Raw genomic sequence first — 20,529 nt, 5'->3', positions numbered from 1 at the left:
TCTGCTAATTCTTGGTCCCTCACATGGGCCAACCAGAGAGAACAGAGGAATCCCATTACCAAGAATGGGTTTTGCAAGAAAAATGATATACATAGGAATTATTTTTCTTTCCAAAGATTTCAAATGAACTCAGTTTCTAATTATTCAGTGATAGATTTTACTTTTCAATTTCTAAGTTGCAGTGCACTCCTGGAATATAAATATATACATAAATATATAAACATATACAGACACTCATTTCAAAGCTATTATATGGTCAAATTAAGTAAGCTGGATCTACTGAGTAACCCCGTGAACTAATGAAGTAAACATTTGCCCCTGCTGGGCTGTGGAAGGCTTCCAGAACTCCGGAGCATACACCTGCAGAGATGGGTGATTCACCTCTGAGTCACTCGGCAAGCACTAGCAGGGGGAAGCCAGCCCGGGCTCGGAGGGTGCACTCCGCTGCCGGTTCTCTCCTGCTCTCCCAGAATAATGACATTAATGACACTTCCAAACAGCGCACCCAGTCACAAAGTGGGAGATTTCAAAATCCATGTGGCAGCTGATTTCCTAATAGGATGCATTAAACAGGACATTGCATGTTTTATGGGCTGGGGTTGATTAGACCATAAGACTTAAAATATGTAGCTAAAGTGGTTGAAAAATAGGCCTTGGAAGTTCAGATCAAAGCATTACAGGGGGGTGATTAGATAAATAAAAAGTTTAAGCCTAACTGAGCAAATAATTGCACATCCCCTGAAAAGCTCAGTTCACAGGGATTGATCAAATGTGAGTCACCCCAGGCACAGATGTCTTTCTAAGAATATTCCTTTTAATTTTTTTAATATACATCAAAAGAAAAAAAAATCTGGGTACTGACCAGCAAATACTCCTGTTTATATAAGAAAAGCCTCTTTAAGATACTGACAAAAAAAAAAAAAATCCCTCATTGTTTAAAGAGGCCAACTTTTTCCTTTCTCTTGCTTCTCAATCTGTAGTAAAAGGTTTTTGCTTCTTTAACACCGACTAATACAACTCACCTAAAAAAATTCTAAAAGACTTCTGGTGCCTTATCTTGCCCATGACTATACAGAAGTCAGATACAGGTTTATGCTAAAAGCATGTACTGTTATCTTTCTAAAGAAAAATATGTCAATGGGGAAGATTCATCTTTATCTAGTTAAAAAACAACAACAAAAAAAGCATTTGCAAAGTGTATTTGTGAATTGGTATGTGCCAGACACAAGTTATCTCATTTAATCCTCGTGACAATGCCAAAAGACATGTTTTCATATTCCTGGTTTATATGCGACGAAATTGAGGCACACGTGCGGATTAGGTAACTTGCCCCAAGTATCAGGGCTTGAAAGTGACAGAGTGGAGTATGAGGCCAGGTTTTAGGCGGAACTCTTCCCACCTGCCAGCACTCTTCTATCTGACAGTCGTTTTTCAGTGGCCACAGAACCCTGAAACAGCATCTAGATCTCAGTTATTTTTATGAGCTGATCTTGGCTGTTTCCTTGAGGCAGAATGCCAGTATTATTTCTTATTTTGAAAATAAGAAAGTATCTGCACCCCCACGTTCATTGCAACATTACTTGCAGTAGTCAAGATATGGAAACAACCCAAGTATCCACTGACAGATGAATGGCTAAAATGTCAGGCTTGTGGACACAGCAGGGAAGAAGAGGGTGGGCTGAATGGAGACAGTAGCATGGAAACATATACTGTACCATATGTAAAACGCATAGCCAGTGGGAATTTGCTGTGTGACTCAGGGAGCTCAAACCAGTGCTCTGTGACAACCTAGAGAGGTGGGATGGGGTGAGAGGTGGGAGGGAGGTCCAAGAGGGAAGGGACATATGTATACCTATGGGTAACTCATGTTGATGTATGGCAGAAACCATACAATATTCTGAACCAATTATCTTTAACTAAAACTAATTAAATTAGAAATTCAAAAAAAGGAAAACAATCAAAACAGGAAAAAAAAAAGAAAATGTGGTATACTCATACAATGGAATATTATTCAGCCATATAAAATAATCAAAACTTGCCATTTGTGACAACATGAATGGACCTTGAGGGCTAAATGAAATAAGTCAAAGAAAGACAAATACTGTATGATTTTCAATGTGGAGGCTTAAAAAAAAACAAGCCTGTCATAGATAGAACAGATTGGTGGTTGCCAGAAACAAGGAGGGAGGAAATGGGTGAAGGGAGTCAAAAGGTTCAAAATTCCAATTATAAAATAAACAAGTCACGGAGATGCAATGTACAATATGGTGACTATAGTTAATACTGTGTTGCATATTTGAAATTTGCTAAGAGAGTAATTCTTATAAGTTCTCATCACAAGAAAAAAAATTTTGTGTGTATGGCGAAATAGACATATTGTACTGACTTTGTAGTAAATATGTATAAATACCAAATCATTGTGTAATATACCCCAAACTCAATGTCATTGTACCTCAATTTTTAAAATTAGTGTATTTCTTATTACTGCATCAAAGAAATGGTGCTCACCTTGCACCTCTGAGAGCTCCAGGAGGAGACAAGGCAACAGCAGAATGTTGGGGTTTCAGTCCTTGGGGTGAATGGGTATCACTATTATCATCAGAGTGATATATCATAGAATGTAACAACAACAGCCTTAGTTGCAGGTGCTGTGAGAACTATACGAAATGTATGCAAAGTCAACTAGCTGTAGTCATCATACACAAGTATCCAATAAACATTCTCAGAGCAAACAAAACAAAACCAAGCACAGTGCCCCCTTGTCAGGACTGTGTGTGAGAAGAAAGGCTGAGTCCTATCAACATGTTTATCTGCAACAACAGGCCAGCACTCCACAAATAGGTATAATACAGTAAGGATGTAGCTGCGTGTGAGAACAAACAAAAACAGAAGGGCTAAGGGCCATAAATGTCTGCCATCATCCTCAGGAGTCCATTGGTTGTGGGTCTTGCAAATGTCAGTGTTAAAATTGACATGCTCCAGCATCCAAGAAGAAGCGGACAATGAAGGAAGGACTTTCTCTGCCGTACTACTTGGGTTTTCACCCATTAGTTTGGTGGTGGTGATTTAGTAGCTAAGTCTGACTCTTGCGACTCCAAAAACAAAACAAATTCTTCACGTTTCAAACAGGGCTGGTCACTTTTCCCTAGAGCAGTTTTCCACATTTACTTTGTCTCAAGGAAAGGCAGAACCAAAGGGGAATTATGAATGATATATGCTCATTCCCCCCTCCCAAATTTATATTAAAACCTCAAAGAATATTCATGGAGAGAGTGAGGCGGTACAGAACAGTGGTTTTCAAAGTCAGAGCATCCTTCTCAGAATCAGTTGAGGTCCTTGTTAAAAATGCAGACTCTGGACCAGTTATCTCGATCCTCTGTGGGTGAAGCTCTAGAATCCACATGTTTAACAAGCTTCCCAGGGATTCTAGGACACACAGATACTGGAGAACATAACAGATAATGGGAATAAAATTCTCTGGATTTACTTTGCCTTCAGACAACACCAGCCTATTTTAAAAACAAGCAAAATAATAACAGGTTGGATTTAAATGGACAAACAAGAAGATAGGGTACCGAGAAACATTTCTGATTTTAAGGGATAGCAAACCCTGATATTAAAACTCAGCAAACGACCCTTTTTACTAAATTCAATGCTGAGACTTTTCTAAGCTTACCAAAGCACTAGGAATCCTCTAATAAAGAAAAAACTCTCTAAGAAATTAAAGAAAAACATTGTGTTTTGAAGCCGGGTAGATAAAAATATTAATAACCATGACAGAGTAGGGTCACAGAATCACTGATTACCTCTCATACAAAAAAAAATGTCAAAAATAATAAGCTTTAGTACTCAGAAAGACTCACTGCAAATCAACCAGGATTACATGCCCACTCTGTGGGCACAGCCCTAGCCCCAGATAAATGAAGGTGAATCAAACAGTGCAGTTCTTCTTAAACAGTTCAGGCTCTCAGAACCCTTTGAGAGTCTAACCCCTGAAAAATGTCCTTATGCAGAAACACTTGATTTTGAGTTCAGATTCAGGGGACTAGTCAAGACTTCACTTAAGAAGTCTTCATTAAGACCAGACACAGTAAGAATTTAGCAGGTCCTAAATCTCGGATGGTTTGTGGTGTTCCCTTCCCACATGCAATTCAAAACACAATTTAAATGTTATAAAGACTCACAAATGAAATGTTCTAAATTAAAACTGCTTCTTTTCAGAATTTCTAATTGCTGTTTGTTTTGTAGTTTCTGTAGAGTTTTTGGTGTTGGCATTTTTAGTAGTTTGTTTGGTTTAATGTCTCTGCTTTCCCAGAACCCTAAGTGTGTATTTAATTTGTCTCTGGATAATCCAGCATTAATAGAGAGGGAGGCACAGTTCCTAAATATGTTTATTACAATATTGGGTGCTATGAGTTCTGTAATGATCTGGGAGTAGAGAGAAAACATTGTGGGGAAGAAAGTTTCATCTAAACACAGAAGCCAAATATAAGTTTTGGGCTCAAATAGAATGTTCCTTTAGTGATGCAAGGAGAGGAAATGACACCAAGTTAACAGGTAGTATACACCATGGTGCCCTTGACAATCCCGTCTGACGAAGCAATCAGGAAGGGCTTATGTAAGGCTGGTGTGGAGAGCAGAAACGGAAGGCATTTGGGTAGTTTCAGATGCTCTGTGTCTATTTTCCAACAAAAGATGGCATTGAACATCTACTCATGATGACAATTAGGGGCAAGGTAATGTAAGAACCAACATGAAGGACACTGGGGACAAAAGGAAGGCGAGAGGGTAGACTGTGGCAGAAAAACGCTAATCAGGTGAGAGAAAAATCCTGATGCATGACACAAAGGGAAATAGATAAGAGAACAGAGAATGCAGCCAAGCCAAGCCAAGAAGGCTGTGCTTTGCAACTTACTGTCATACTGAACAGAACAGAGAGGCTCCCAGAGTAAAGACACTCAAGTGACCTGGGTTCCTGTTTAAGAACGATCTCTATTCTTATTGTTCAAGTTATTTACCTCACAAGACATTTGTTTTTAACTCCCCCCACACACACTGACCCCTGTCTTCTCAATCAGCACCTGCTTTCACCCAAACAACCAGGAGAGAGTTGACTATTTATGCTCAGCCTGTTTCCACAATGGATTTAAGGTAGTGGAATACAAGAGGTAAGTCAAATTTCAATGTTAAAAATTCATCACTGGAAGAATTTTCCCTATCTTTAGCCAGATAATACTAGATCATTAGAATGTGATGTTAGTGCTGCTGACACTATTTATATTCAGATGTTTCTTTCCACTTATGTAATAGAGGGAAAAGATCGCTTCCCCTCATCTTTGTACAGGTACTCCTTTTAAATATTTCAGGGCAGGGTACCAGGATCCATATTTTCAAATGAAGACTCAGTCCACAAGTGAGAAGGTCATGCTGATAATCACCGTCATTTCAAGGGTGTCTGCTATTTTGCACAGAGCCACATTGAGTCCTCACAATTGTAGTCTTTGAAGGAATTTTACTATTCCTCATTCTACAGATGAGGGAAACTGAGGCCCTCAAAGGGACTTATTCACTTGCCTGAGGTCACATGGCTCATGGTGACAGGTTGCAACCACAATTGTGGCTGACATCAAAGCTGTCCTCTCTTAAGGGGACTTCCCTGGTGGCCCGGTGGTTGAGACTCCACCTTGTAGAGCAGGGGATGTGGGTTCCCCTCTTGGTCAGGGAAAATAAGATCCCACATGCTGCAGAGCAACTAGGTTGGTGCGCCACAACTACTGAGCCCATGTGCTGTGGAGCCCACGTGCCACAACAAGAGCGTTTGTGTGCCACAATGAAAAGATCCCGCATGATGCAATGAAGAGTCTCAGTGCCACAATTAAGACCCAGTGTAGCTAAATAATTTTTTTTTAAAGCTCTCCTGTTTTCCCTTGGTCTGTTCTGCCTTCTTGAAACAGGGAGGAGGCAGGAAAAGGGGCAAGGCATGAGAGGCCTCCCTGGGCTGTCTGTGCGAGAAAACTCAGGACCAGCGGCACTCACATGGAGAGGAATTCTTGGCCTTCGCCCTCACTTCTGAAACACACCCTTGCCATTAATCTGTCTCAAGGGTTTTACTCATGTTTTTCCACCTAAATGAACAGGATTTGCTTTAGTATCACTTATGTAATGTAAATATCACCTTTCCCCATGGGAATCCTTTTTCTGTTTGGGACTGTGGGTTTGGGCCTGGATTTGTGCATGTTTTGCCTGGCTGATCATTGCCCATGAGCAACCTAAGTGACTGCTTAAGAGAAAAAGTGAATATGTTATTTTCAGACACCAATGCAGAAGTAAGATTAGGTAATTAAGACCCTCGGCTACCATTTTGGTTTTTTTATACAGTATTTATGAATTTTTAGGGGGTAGAGGAAAAGGCTGGATGAAATTCAAAAGGAAATGGGGATTTAATAGGATCCAATCAGGAGTTAATTAGCCATTTATGTGCCAAAGAGTCTTAGACTATCCTTCCACTAATCTCAGCTTCTGTGACTAATGTCTATGAGAGTACTGAGGCCAAGGTAAAAGTCAGAGATGACACCAAGATTCTGAGACAGGTACTCAGACCTGCATTAGCAATGAGCTCTTTTGTGGAATGTTCTCCTGTCTCCGGATGAATTTATCTGCTGTGTTTTTCATCAACCTAGAGCTGTGTTCTTTTATGAGGCAATGCTTCTCCAACTGTTTCTGAAAAATGAATGAGAAGTTTCCCTCCCTCTTAAGCCTGATTTGAATCTTGCTTATTATCTGTTTAGGGTTATCTTTCTGTCAATAAAAATAGTCGTATTCCCAACAAAAGATTTATTTTTGCTTCTAACCATAGCCAACCTCAATTCAGAGTCCACTCCCACAGCTGTGGGCCTGGATCAAAGTTGCTCTCTTTCAAAAACAGATCACCAAAGCCTGTAATACACATAGGCTGAAAGTGCTGTAAACTTGAAGGAAAGCAGGCAGCACATACAGACCTACAGTCCAGAAATAGGTTTTGATGATAAATAACTAAGACTGATTGAAATGGACGGATTGTCATTTTCTTATGCCACTTTTTATTTACTCATGGAAGAACTTTAATACAAAAAGCAATATATGTTTCTTAGAGAAAATATAAAGAAGAAAAATGTGAAAATCATATGTTAACTTATCACACACAAAAATAGCCACAATTCACATTTTGGTATATAATCTTTCAGTCTCTTAAAAAAGCATACTATTTATTTTATATAAAAATAGATCACATTAGAAGTGATATCTTTTAATCTCATTTTCTTCACTTCACAAAATATTGTGAGCATCTTTATGTCATTAAATCTTCTTTTCTAATCTTATCTTTCTGTCTTTATAGTATTCTGTTGTGATTATCTCTTTTTAAATAGTTTCTAAAAATCCTAATTTTAAATATGATACATGCTCACTGTTTAAAAAAATTCAGACACACAATAAAGAAGAATTTTTTAAACATCTATAGTTAGCTCCATAACACAAGGTGGAGTTTCTACCCTAAAGATTTGTATATTTTTAAAGGTTTATTTATGTGTTGATAAATTATCCATAAAAGTTGTATCAATTTATATTCTAACAAGAACATATGAGACTATTCTTTTCATAACCTCAAAGAAGTATTTTTATTATCTTTTCTTAACATTTACTAATTAGATAGGCTGAAAAAGGGGGACAGATTTTATTTTTCACAACTTTGATTCTTAGTAAGGTTGATTATTCTTATATGTCTATTTGTATTTCTCACTATAAATTGCTTATTTATCTTTCATGCCCACTTTTCAATGGGTTTATAAAAGCCCCTTTGTAAGGCTGTCAATCATTTTTCTGCCAACTATATTAAGTATTTTCCTCAGTTTGTTCTGTCTTTCAACTTTTTATTTTTGAATACTTTTATATTTATAGAAGATTTGCCAAAGTACTACAGAGAGTTCTTATATACCTCCCATCCAGCTTCCACTTTTAACTTATATAACCACAATACAATCACCAAAATGAAGAAATCATCTTTGGTACAATACTATTGACTGAACTACAGACTATTCAGATTTCACTAGTTTTTCCACTAATGTTATTTCTCTGTTTCAGGGCCTAAATTCAGATCCTCCATCGCATTTAGCTGTTACATCCTCTTAGTTTCCTCCAATCCATGATGGGCTCTGTCTTTCTCTGATTTTCATGACCCCTACACTTCTAAGCAGTACCACTCAGATATTTTATAGAATGTTGATCAATTTGTATTTCTCCCTTCTAAAGTTATCATTTTTCTCTTTCCATATTCAATTGGAAAGGGATTCATTAAGCCCAGTCCACACTTCACTGGGAGGTAGGCTAATCTATATCTCCTAGAGAAAGAAGTATCAAAGGATTTGTGGAATATGAACTATCACTTTACTTAATAAGTATTTTGAGGTAGAGATACTTTAAAACTATGCAAATATCCAACTTCTTAAAGTTTCATCAACTAATTTTAGCATTCATCACTGCATCTTCTTGGGAGCAATTGCTACTATGGTCTTCTAAAGGTGGGTTTCTATTTCTTTCGTGCTTCTTCATTTATTATTTGGGATCCTTCTGTAAGAATATTTGTTCCTTCTCCCCCAGAGATATGGTGGATGTCTGTGGCTAAACTACTTCACCAAGGGCCTAATTTCTTTATCTCTGCTCTTCTTTCTGTGTTGTTAGCTTTGTCCAGTGACTAGAAAGCTATCAATTGCTCCCAGGGTGTATTTGTTTCCTATGGCTGCTATAACAACTCACTACAAATTTGGTGGTTTAAAAACAACACATTTTTTTTTCTGGAAGTCCAAAGTCAAAAATGGGTTTCATCAAGGTGCTGCAAGGCTATATTTTTCCCTCAGGTTCCAGGGGACAACCTGTTTTTTAACATTTTTCAGCTTCTAGAGATCATCCACATTCCTTGGCTCGTGGTCTTCCTTCTCCATCTTCAAAGTCATCAGTGTTAGGTCAAGACCTTCTCATAGTGCAATCAATCTGATTCTCTCTCTCCCACATCTCTCTTCCATCTAAGAACCCTTGTGATTACACTGGGCCCATGTGGATAATCCAGGATAATCTTTACATCTCAAAGTCAGTTGAATAGCAACTTTAATTACATCTGCAACCTTAATTCTCTTTGCCATGTAATGTAATGTAATTACAGTTTGGGGGACTAAGTTGTGGACCACTTTGAGGACTGTTATATGTCTACCATACAGGGCCATAAACTTTTTGATCTATGGACACACTAAGGATGAGACAGAGATAGAAGGAGAGGTAGAGAAGCAGAGATAGAAATAGCGATTAATATAGAGTGAGGGAGAGAGAGGGAAAAAAAGGGGAAGGGAAGAGGAGAGGAGAGAAGAAGAGGAGAGAAGAAAAGGAAAAGAGAGAGAACAATTCCACCAGCTCAAGCAGGTGCAATGCATCTGAATTGGTTTTTACGTGGATCCCAGATACACAGCATAATGTTCTTTTTATCTTGGGAGCCAAATGAGTGTCTCAAATAATGAGACATTATTGAGAATGGCCAGAACTTTCAATAATTCAGGCCTAAGCTCTTTAAGTAAAAGTAACCTTGAGCCAAAATTTAAGCAATTGAAATATCATCAGTCTTTATACTTAAGGTCTATGGACTTCAAATGAAGTGTCATTCCAGATTGACCATTAAAAGATTTTTTGAAAGGAGCTCTTATTTATTCACAAACCTGTTCTTGGTTGAGTACAAGCCATTCTCAAGATCTCCTGAACTTGGAGGGAGGGCTTCAAAAACTGGCTTCCTCTAGGATTAGTGATTTTGACCTTGTTAGAGCCTGTGATCTCTTACTCTCTCTTGGACTAGGGATGCCCCTGCCTTCTCTGCTAGGTTTAGTGAGCAATGCTGCTGCTGCTAAGTCGCTTCAGTCATGTCCGACTCTGTGCGACCCCATAGATGGCAGCCCACCAGGCTTCCCCGTCCCTGGGATTCTCCAGGCAAGAACAATGGAGTGGGTTGCCATTTCCTTCTCCAATGCATGAAAGTGAAAAGTGAAAGTGAAGTCAAAAGCTCAGTCGTGTCCGACTCCTAGCGACCCCATGGACTGCAGCCCACCAGGCCCCTCCGTCCATGGGATTTTCCAGGCAAGAGTACTGCAGTGGGGTGCCATTGTTTTCCTTTTATTTTGTGAGACTGTATTATCTGTATAAAGGCCCATTTCTCTTAGGTCCATTTTCTTCTGTATATATCTCCCCTGTTGGGGGTGCTTCCTCCACTCTGCTCTGCTTAGAACTAAGGAACTCTGAACTAAGCACTCTGTTCTATTATTTCTGAAAAAACAACATAAAACAACTGGCCTCACCTTCTCTATTACCTAGAGCCCCTTTCAGCAGTACAACTCTCCCAGTATTTGAAAAGGATGAGCCTTTGGAGCCATCTAGATCTGATTTCAAATCCCATTTTTGCTTTTAACAACTATGTGCTTTTTGAGAAATTAAATCCTTTGGAACTCTGTGAGTCATTGTCTTTGCCATGAGGGCAACTTGTCACCAATGGCTGGTGGACATTTTATCTCCTATTCACTCATTGACACCTACAATGTGCTTCCCTCGTGGCTCAGCAGTAAAGAATCCACCTGCCGATGCATGAGACACAGGTTTGATCCCTGGGTCGGGAAGAGCCCCTGGAGAAGGAGATGGCAACCCCCTCCAGTATTATTGCCTGGGAAACCCCATGGATAGAGGTGCCTGGTGGGCTACAGTCTAGAAGGTTGCAGATGGTCAGACACGACTTAGCAACTAAACAACAACAAATCACATGTGCTACACATATGTGTGATATGAACACAGAGGTGAACACAGTCAGTACAGTATTTGCCATGTTGCCCTGTCTAGAGTGGAAGATGTATTAAAGAGCTAAGGACAGTGTAGTGAACCTGGTGCAAAGTTGTGTAAAGGGTAATAGACAAGAGGTCAGGTAGGGAATCAAAGATTCTTATAACTCCATTAAAATTTTACTACAGCTATAAGTACACATGTCTACCTCTGGTGGATGATAAACTCTTTGAGAGTGAGGACTGAGTCCTTTCCATCTGTACAAACTTTTAAGACATACAAAGCAAAAGTTTAATAAAAGCTCTGATAAGCTCAAGTCTTGGTGGACACTTTAAAAGTTATTGCTAAATGAAATGGACTCAGTTGATCATCATAGAAGAATGAGACAGCGGGCTCCTTCGGAGCAGTCACTACCTCCCTATTAGTCTTGGTACCCTTAATATTTTGTCTAGAGGCAGGTGCAGGGCAGATATGCAAAACATTATTGTTTAATAAATGACTAAACAAACCTAGAATCTAAACCTAGAATCCAAAAGTGCCTCTGTCCATCATGAAAATTCTCAAAGGAAAGAAAAGAAACATACTTTATGAATGTTTGTTCTACCTGAACACTTAAAACTCATCATGAGTAAACATAATCCTATCCTAGCATCTTTTAAATATGCCCTGCATAAATAAGGTGTGAGTTTTACAATCTCATTTGCTCTATCTATGTAAAAGCTTTTTATTTGGCTTCAAAGTCTTCAACTTCATAGCAAAATTTCATTATGTCCCAGCTGAGTTCTGTTTAATGGAATTAAATTTCACCCTTTTTAATTATCTTTTGGAACAGACAATCTTTACAGAATAATTAGTAATAGAAGAACATAATGGATCATTGTCTTTATTACTGCAAAGAAATCCTAGATGCTGCTCTAAATCTTAAAAAAAGATCTCATGAAATATAAAATGTGTTGAATCCTTCCTCTTAAATTATGTAACATTTAAACTTTGTCAACATAGCTTAAAGATGATGGGAGGTAATTATTTTCCTGCTTCACTTTAAATTATTTTATGAAACTACTTTAATGATCCAATTCAAATTAATTATGCTTACATTTCACTTTCAAGATTTTTATTGGTAGAACATTCTATTATCAAACACAAATTAAATGTATATTTTTCTCACACATCTGAAGATCTATTTTGCTTCCCTGAACAATTTTTTTTCTAGACCCTAACCTAACATCATTAAATTGTACATACAAAATGTAAAAGAGGATTAAAAATATAGCTATTCAGTATTTTAAAAAATAAAGCCTAATTAAAAATCATTTCACTTACTCATTTAAGAAAGCGTAGTGCCTTTGGGAAAATTTCATAAAACAGTTCAATGAAAAAGAAATACCCAAACATGGGTAGTTAAAAAAAATCACCAATACCAGAAAATCTTTTTCCTCTCTAAACATTCAAACAATTAAAACTTACCTTTATAAATTGAAGATAGGAAATGTAGAAAAATGAGTAGGGTCCTTCTTGGACTTCTAGTCTTTATAGTTTAATTTGTTGAGAATTTAAAATTACAGTAATTGCCCTTAAATAACTGACATTATTTGACACTACAACAACAGAGGAGTGGAAATGACTGACAAACACACAAAAGACTTTTGTTATCTTTGTTTGTCTGCCTGAATAAATCTCAACAAGTATTTCAAAGATTTAAATTTATAGCATACTTAATCGCCATTAGATGGCCAATCCTATTGGCTTTCAGCTACATTTCACTGACACTCAACATTTTTGGTATCAAGTTCTTTAACATATCTAGTTTGTCTAAACAGCTATCTTTAAACTAAATTATTACCTCTAAATTAAACATTTTGATAAAATATGTGGAATTAAACAGAATTAACTTAAGTAGAGCCCCTTCTTTTTTGTTTCCCTATATTGAGGACCGGATTGTGGGAGAGAGGGGAGGTTTGAAATACTGATTTTGAAAAATGTAACTGAGTACTCATCCACCATAAATGATGGTGAGTTGGTTAATATTTGGATTAATGATTTATTTCTTAGCAAAGCAAGTGCATTTAAGAAATTGAAATTCAAATACCATTTATTATGACTTCAATATCAAACAGAGGTCACTCAAAAAAAATCAAGTCTGCCATATAATTTAGAATTCCTGCAAAGAATTTAGAATCCAAATGATATCGGTGGAAGGTTTTTAAAAAACTATTTTTATTTAAGTATTTAGTTCTTATGTTTTACCACTTTGAAAATAAAACATAAACTACAAATGAAACATAATGAAACGAAACATAAACTACAAATTCCTTCTTGAAGGCCCCATTTTATTTCCCAGTGAAAATAAACACTCAAAGGAAACAATCGAGTTGTAATAATCCCTTAATTGGTATCACACTTTCCATTTTGCAAACTGTTTTCCCTAACATTCACTTGGCATTTACCTGACTTGTAAAAACTCTATTCCCTTTGTGTTTTAATTTTAATATCGAGTTCCATTTATACCAAGAGAAGAGACATGACTCATTCTAGGTACATGATAATATATTGACTTTCTGTTGGTATAGTAAAGTAAGGAAATGCTACATACCACATAAAGAAGAGACTTCCGGGGGTGTGAGTACTAGTAAAACAGGAAATGTATTAAGTTTCTGAGAGGTCAAGGGGTTAGGTAATGAGGATGAATGGGGCACAGGGGGCTTTAAGTTCAGTAGTGCAGGGTTCACTTCAGAAGAAAGATTCTCTGTTTTTCCCTGTAGATGTGTCCTCTTTGCCCTTTATTTCTTATCTTAATGGATTTTAAAAAGCTAAATTTTTTAAAATCAGAAAACACATTTATTATTTGTACTGTTTGGGGCTAAGTACACAAAATTATGAATACTTGATTTTTCCTTTAGTCCTCTTCTAGTACTTTTATGAAGTGAAGGAAAGCACACTTATTTTGGTTCTAAGGACTTTGCTTCTGGAGCTGTTTGGTCCATCTGAGCTGTTTATGCTAACTGCTTAATTAACTAGTAGAAACTAGGATTTCATTCTTCCAACCAAATAGGGGAATTACCTTCTCTCATCCTTACACAGTACAGGTGTAAGGCTCCCATAGCTTTATATCTGATACTATCATTGCAATGGCACTCTTCCCCTATTCTTTCCAAATGGTAAAGCCTGGGAACATCTTTTTCTTGATGGTTAATGAGCATTTCACCCAATTTCACAGGAAACAAATCTATTTTCAAATCTCAAGTATTTCACCAACTCCTAAGTGTGAAATCATTGATGTTCTTTAGCTATGTCAAATTGAGCAACCCCAACCTTTGAGCTGAGGATGTTCAAAATTAGGATGCTGAATTCAAAATTAGGTATTGGTCTCCTCTCTAAGACCAAAAAACTTTGCCTTAATCCATAATTACTCTAATATTTGAGCCAGGATTTAAAGAGAGGTGATTGGTACAAGGTGAAAATTATTTTTAGGAACTGGAGGGTGAAATCCTAACTGATCAATCAGTTCCAAGTACCCAGTTACTAATGTTTAATCTTTGTCATACACCAGTAGCAAGCAGAGAGTCTGATGTCTTCACCCAGTTTCAGATAGTGAGCCTGGATACTGGGCCTTCCTGTGAATGTAGCTTAAGCTGATAGGATCAGCAAACTTCCTAAAGCCTACTGGGGGGGTTGATGTTTTTCAAAGAGTCTCTAGGAAAACAAGGGAAGCAGAAGTCCCTAGTCTTTGGAGGTAGAAGGAAAGAGTGGGGAGGATGTTAAAACAAAAACAAAAAACAAACCTGCAACAAGGGATTAATCCCTTGTTGATTCTATTCTGACAGGAAAGGAGAATGTGTACTTACATTGTTTCTCTCTTTAGAGATTCATTTGAGATAAATCTGTGTTCAAAATGGGGCTTAACAAAAGTGGAGAGGGGATATTAGTCATGTGAGTTCAAACACAGAAACATCACCGAGGAATTATAAATTGATCAAATTATAGACCAAACTAACTTTGCATTTAATTTTGCATCTCTGTGGGCAATTATTTGGCTATTGTTGTTATAGATAATTCTTAATTTTAATATTATTATTTAAATATGTGTAGCAGAGATAGACTAGCTTTACCACTTATTCTGGTAGCCTCTAGTAGCAACATTAATTTGGAAAGCAACCTGCAAATGGACTGCCTTGCTGTGTTTTGACTTATAAAAGCTCTACTCATTTATTTGTATTCTACTCAGTGCAGGTTCTATGGTTTGTTGCTTTTTACTAACAAGGTGTCACTAAATACCTTGACTCTGGATTGAGGTTATTTGAAAGATCACTTTTTACCAAACTTGAGCAGGTATTAGTGAGGTCACTTTGTTCTTATCACACTTAAGAAATAAAACCAGCTTCTTTCTATAGTTACAGTTCAGAAGGCCTGATCTGTCATCATTAATTATCTTCTTTATGTTATTACAGACTCTCAGGATGAAAACGGAAAAGTTTATTCATAGTTTGCTTGCTATCAGAGCTCATGTAAATTGATTAATTTTTTCTGGCTTAAAATAATTTTTTAACACTAAATGGGAGAAAAAAGCAATTAGTATCTGTGTTATTTTTTTGCATGATGCAATACTAGATGGGAGATATGTTAAGACTTCTCAGTGTATATATATATATATATACACATTAAGAAGCACGGTCATTTGTAATAATTTAAGTTAAAAGTACATTTTTAGCAACAAAATGATCTGCTTGGAGACATATTTTAATGTTTTATCAAATCTCATGTCCACAGTTGATCCCATTGCTACCAAATAAATTGTTTTGTTAGAGCAATACATTAAGAATCACACATGTCTTTTTGCAACTGAAAACATTTAAGAGTTGAACTTAATAAAATGTTACAATGATAAAACTTAGGGGGGGAAACAGAAACACAAATAAAATTTAAATTGAGTGCATATTCTATCATTGCCTGTCAAGGGGAATAAACATTTTCATATTTATTTCCTCTTTTTAAGTATAACTAATAACTGTATAATTTTTCCCTCCTTACTTCTATTTGACTCTTATTAATTAACTGTTTTACCTAGCTAGAGGGTCAAACAAACATACTAGTATTTTGCTAAGTTGCAAACAGCAACATTAGAGGGAAATAATATTTGATCTGCCAGCTCCTGGATATCTAGCTGTTGATCTCAGTCATACACAGAGATTCTCAGTCATACCCAGGAAACAAAAGGTCCAGAACAGTAGGGCTTTCTTTTGAAAGTAGCTGTATGCTGGCTATTAAATGTTAAGGCTGGTTCTATGCAAGGAAATAGTTTTATTTGCTCCTCCTAGAAAACCCCTTGTATTTGGAGCACTCCTACACTGAGAAAAGCATTCTGGTGCTTTTTGAGATAATCATATGTTTCTCAGGGTTTTGTTTTGATGTCCTATTAAACCAAACTACACATAATGTTGGTAGGGATGGCTCAGATGTGATCAGCCTCGTGGTAAAACACAATAATATCTAAACCCTTTTTCATGCCCTGCTGTAACACCAGCGATGGCAAACAGCATTTAGTGAAAACTTGCACCAGTAACAGGCACTGAATATATAGCAGATACTACAAATATTACATGAATGACACATTGCAATGAACTCATGAGAAACATATTATTGTGCTTCCCATTTTATGGATGAAGAAACTGAGACTCAGAGGTAGTAACTTGCCAGAAGTTTTAGAATTAAGACAATACACAGATCTATAAACTTCCCAACGGATACCTAAGGAAGGTTCAGGATGGGGAACACATGTATACCTGTGGCAGATTCATTTTGATATTTGGCAAAACTAATACAATTTGTAAAGTTTAAAAATAAAAAATTAAAAAAAAAAAAGAAAGCTTTACCTAATAATGGAAAAGCTTTGCAGGGCATTTCTATTCAGGACAGCTCCACAAACTACTGTAACCAAAGAATTTTCCAGTTTGAATTAGTCACTTGTTTAAAACGTGGGCTGATTCCTGACCTTGCTTAAAGCATTAACAGAGCAGCTGCCTGTGTTTTCTGCTGCTGCATCAGGTAAATGGAAGGTTCCTCACCACTTATTGTGCACATCAGTCTGTTTTTCTGTGTAGTTTTTATGTTGATGCTTTTCTAAAACTATATTTCAGAGTGTGAACCAGATGAAAAATTTAAAAATAAAAGGATACAATGATGTTTTAAGAAGCACCCTATTTGCTGAACGTCAAATTTTTTCATGGATAACAAATGTGATATCTTTTGCTAAATCTTTAAGAAACTTCAAATACTGGATTACTTACACATGGAGAATGATTCTATACAAGCATATATTTCTCACTAGATTCACCAGTCAATAAACAAAAACTTTCATCTCCCACATGCACCAGTCTTCTGGTATGCAATTCAGGATTATCATACTCTCTTCTTCTCAAATTTTCTTTTTTCCCTCTGTCAAATCATATGCACAAAAGACTGAGGAGGGATTGCCACAGTCCAGACAAATATGTAATATAATTTAGCAATGCAAACTGTATTAAAAATGGCACCATAAAAAGTCAAGACTCCTGGAAGCACATCAGTCAAGTAAATTACTTGTATTTGTGTTACAGTTTTTTTTTTAAGGTTTTACTTCTTTTTCGTCTGCCCACAAGATTTTCCTGTGCCTCAAAGTTTTTATTTTTATTACTATTATTATTTAATTTATTTGACACATTATTTTTGGAAAAACACAATGAGATGGACAAGTTGGCCTCTGACTTTGGAGAGAGTTATTAATCAGTCATTTGAAGCAAATAGACTGGAAAATAATTTGTGGCTCATTTAAGTGACAAAATATCTTGAATTTGAAGACATTGTTTCTAGCATATGTTGGGAGTTGAAAATTCACACGACTTTGATTATTAATGAGAGTGAATCCAAATGCAGCAGCAGCAAATGATCCCTTTTACAGCTCTTATAATGATACTAGCTTGCATTTATTGAGGACTTACTATGCATGGGGTACTGTTTAAGTGCTTACATGCATTATCTCGTTTAATCTTCACAAAAATCCTTATGTGGGAGGTACAGTTATTGACCTCATCTTACAGATGATAAAACTGAGAGTTTGAACAAGCCATAAGGTCGCTTGCTCAACGCTGTACACTAAACTGTTAAACCAAGATTTAAACCTAGATCAGTTGACCCAAAACTTGGAAGTCTAACCTTCAGTACATCCCTGCCTCCTACACTCAGAGTCCTAAAACATTCCAACTAAATTTACTGTATGAGATTCCAGGCTAGCTCCTTTTTTCTACAGATGAAGAAACTGAAGTTTTTAAAAATTAACTATTTTGCCCATCCTCCTAGTAACAAATTAGTGACTGAGCAGGACTAGAACTCAGATCTCCTGCCTTCAATGCCACACAAGACACCACTCTATCATTTAGTGAAATCTGCATTACCCAGGAGACTAGAACACCAGCTTTGTAGTTTAACACACCAGATAAAACAGCAAAGAGCTAAATTCAGGTTGCTTCTATGTTTTCTAACTTGCAGCTGCTTCATTGCAGGATCATACAACACATGATGCGACAGGGACTTAAAACCACACATAAAACATATTAAATGTAGTCGGCAGTGATGAGATTTGGTACCAAATAAGAAGCTTTAATTAATTTTAAATGGTGCTTTTCATAGTGTCAAAAGCTCAGTCCACTGAAGTGGAAAAGGGGGTTGGAATGGCGAGATCCTAGCAACCCAGCTAATCTGGGCCCTTCTGAGCAAGCTCATTTGGAATTCTTACATCAGTGCATCGGCACGCCGAGGTGGGGCTCATGGGGACAAACAAAATAGCAACCCCAACTCGGGCACCACTCAGAATCCCACATCCCGGGGAGGCCTGAGAGCTCAGCTGTATTAAGGGGCCGTTGGAGTTTCCCTGTTATTTGTCTACTTTTTGAGGATTAGAACTTCCGCTGGGCTGTGTTCATCTGTGCTGAGAATTTAAACTCGGTGCATGCAACAACAAGAACAGTGAGATCTCCTAGAAATGTTCAAAAAGAAGCCAGTCTTGACTTTTAAAAAGCTTTCAGATGCACAAAAAGGAGTAAATTGAGGGGTTTCCGATTTCTTCTGGGAGTCAAGATTGGGTGGTGGTTTCTTTTTTTGTATTCCCCCCACTTCATGAGCCTTTGTTTTTAAAACTGTGATAATGTAGATATTCACCATGTGGATCCAGTTGAGTGGTATCATGTTAGAAAGGCCGCAATAGTCATGTGGTTCTTAAGCATTTTCACACACATGTACATGGAACTTTTTTCTTCTCCATGACACAGAAACAGGAATTATCACCGAGGCCCTTCCTCACAGAGACTGTAGAACATACAGTAGGATTCTTTGAAAACTATTAGGAAACTACATGACTCAGTTCTCTGGCTACACAGCTTAAGAAACTGAAGCTCAGGTATTATGACAAGGATAAGGACACATATCCATATTTCCCCATTTTTTATTCATTTCCATAAGTTGCAACTTACGGAAACGCCTCAGTATTTATAGGCATCATTTATAAAAGCAGCATATAAACAATAGCAAGTTGTCAGTTGAGTATGGAACATATTTACTACTTTTAATACAACTGCGCTTTGCACACACATCAGCGATGATAATAATAGTACAAATCATGGTGAGTTCTTTGCCAATGAAGCACTCATTTGGGTCAACAACCATGAACCAAAATTTTTTTTCTCCCTGTTCTTTTAACTTACATAAATGTACACCCTGTCACCATGAAAATAACGAACCACAATATAATTCTAAGTTTCTGATGGTCATCCATTTATGACCAATAAGTCTTTATTTTTCCATACTCAAGCTTGATTCTCTTTTGTCCTCTACAGAGAAAAGGAGTGCAACACCACCCATTCCCTACTCATGTTCTCTGTTCTTTTCAAATATACAAGGGTCTGTAGAATCAGAGGACAGTTCTGCAGCCTAGGTGAGTAGTTAGTGGTGGGAATTGCAGACAAAACAATTTAGGCAAGCATCCAAAAGTACAGGCTGATCCAGTGGTCTACACTCTGAAAAGGAACTAGAAATGATCAGGTTTCCATCACAGGATTTTTAGAAACTTGATATTTGCAAGACTGAAAATATTTTAAGGAAATTCTTTCTCAAGGTGTTCCTAGTTTTTTGTTTTTTTTTTTTTTAATTTCTAGCTTAGATTCAATTAGAGTGAGGAAGTAGAGAGTAAATAGAATAATAATTGTACTTTGCATTAAATTAGAGGAAGAATGCAACATTGATTTTTAGTATTAGTTTTTAACATTTGAATAGTAATGAAAAATCACAAAAACTCAGGTCAACTCTTTATTGGGGGTTTTGACTTTTTTGGGGGTAAGGATGTTTGAGATATTCTTCACAGTTATTTAAGTCATTCCACTCACTGTGTTGAATGTTCTGTCTTGAGTATCCAAATGTCACCCCCACTGCCCGCTTCCCCGAATAGTTTCCTGCAAACAATCGGATTTTCTTTTCCACTTGACCCTCTGCCTCCTTAATCACAGCCCAAATATGAGATGCTGGCATTGGTGCACTTATACTGTATTTTTATATTGAGTTTTATCTTCTTGGTCTGATCTACCAATCATGCAATACAGAAGGAAAAAATAAAATTGAAGGGAGCCTGCTTATCTTGTTTTATTAGTAGCTCTGACCATAGAAATA

The sequence above is a fragment of the Bos taurus genome, chromosome 1 (genome assembly GCF_002263795.3).
Source record: "Bos taurus isolate L1 Dominette 01449 registration number 42190680 breed Hereford chromosome 1, ARS-UCD2.0, whole genome shotgun sequence".
Classification (NCBI taxonomy): domain Eukaryota; kingdom Metazoa; phylum Chordata; class Mammalia; order Artiodactyla; family Bovidae; genus Bos; species Bos taurus.
The sequence above is the reverse complement of the archived record's forward strand: the minus strand, read 5'-3'. Positions refer to the sequence as shown.